Here is a 1846-nt window from a genome sequence, read left to right as displayed (position 1 = left end):
TCCCTCCCCTCCAGTGTGCCCACTTCTCCCCATGTCTTTGTATCATCAGCGAATTTGGACAATGCCCACCTCCAAGTCATTGATAAAGATATTGAATAGCACAGTCCCGAGGACCAAGCCCTGGGGCACTCCACTGCCCACATCCCTCCAGGTCGAAAACGACCCATCCACCACCACTCTCTGGGTGCAACCATCGAGCCAATTTGCCACCCATCTGACTGCGTAGGCATCAATGCCACAGTCGCCTAGTTTTTTTATGAGAATGGGGTGAGAAACAGTGTCAAAGGCCTTCTTGAAGTCCAGGTAGACGACATCCACATCAATGCCTGCATCCAAGGACTTTGTGACCTGGTCGTAAAAGGAAACGAGGTTAGTCAGGCAGGATCTGCCCGCAATTAATTCATGTTGGTTGCCTCTGAGCATTATCTCCCCTGCTAGGCCCCAGCAGATGTGTTCCTTGATAATTTTCTCAAAGGTTTTCCCAAGGACCGAGGTGAGACTAACTGGCCTATAGTTACCCAGGCCCTCCTTTCTCCCCTTCTTGTAAATGGAGATGACATTGGCCTTTTTCCAGTCCTCTGGGACCTGGCCAGAGCACCACGAGTGCTCATACAGCCGTGCCGGGGCCCTGCTATGACCACCAATTCCCTCAATACCCTTGGATGAAGAGCATCCGGACCTGCTGATTTATACATGTCCAGCCCCTCCAAGAGTTCCCTAACTAGACTGGCCCTGACCTTGGGCATAGCGTTGTGTCCCCTGAGACTGTCTGTAATCCTAGTGGGGGAGTTGTCAGAAATACGAAGGCAAAGAACTCATTGAAGAGATCAGCTTTTTCCTTTGCTGCAATCACCAGTTTGCCAAGCCTGTCTTGTAGGGGCCCCACATTACCTGGTGCCTTCTTCTTACTCCCTATGTATTTGAAAAAGGACTTTTTGTTATCCTTAATTCTGGTCACCAGTCCTATTTCTGTCCCTGCCTTGGTCTTCCTAAACGCCTCCCTGCAATCATGAGCAACGGAGGTGTAATCCTCCTTGGTGATAGCCCCTTGCTTCCACTAATTATATGCCACCTATTTTTGTCCTCAGGCCCTCCTGGATGCATTGACTGAGCCAAGGGGGCTTTTTACCACTCTTGCCCCCTTTGGTTCATATTGGGACTGACTCCCTCTGAGCTCAGAGGATCATCTCCTTAAGGAACAACAACCTATACTGGACTCCCATCTTATTGAGGGTCCGACTCACGATTGTCTCTCTTACTAATCTCCTTAGCTTATTGAAGTTGGCCCTCCTGAAGTCAAGGACTTCTGCTTTGCTGCTTGTTTTCACCACCCTGCACCGGATAGTAAATTCCAGCAGACGATGGTCACTAATGCCTTGGTAGTTGAGCACCTGCAGATCCCTCACAAGGTCGTCTGTGGCAAGGACCAATTCCAGCAAGGCATGTTCTCTGGAGGGATTGTCTACCTCCTGGGTTAGGTGGAGGTTCTGTATGCAGGCAAAAAACCTATGTGAGCATTCAGACCTGGCTGACTAATCCTCCCAGCAGATGTCTGGGTAGTTTAGGCCACCCATGACAACCACATCCCTTGTCCTTACAGCCTCTGTGAGCTGACCTGAAAATTCCAGGTCCAGCTCATCCCCCGGTGAGGCGGTCTGTAGTAGACACCCACTATCAAGTCCCTTTCCCCACAACCCCCTTACATTCTAACACAGAGCTCCTCAATTTGCCCCTCTTCTGAACCCATTCTGATCATTGAGGATGTGTACTGCTCTTTAACATTGAGTGCTACACCCCCACCCCTTTTTTCCCTGCTGTATCCCATCTATACAACCTATAGCCCTTG

The sequence above is a fragment of the Gavialis gangeticus genome, unplaced genomic scaffold (genome assembly GCF_001723915.1).
Source record: "Gavialis gangeticus isolate Ggan-Ray unplaced genomic scaffold, GavGan_comp1, whole genome shotgun sequence".
Classification (NCBI taxonomy): Eukaryota; Metazoa; Chordata; order Crocodylia; family Gavialidae; genus Gavialis; species Gavialis gangeticus.
Note: the sequence above shows the minus strand (reverse complement) of the source record.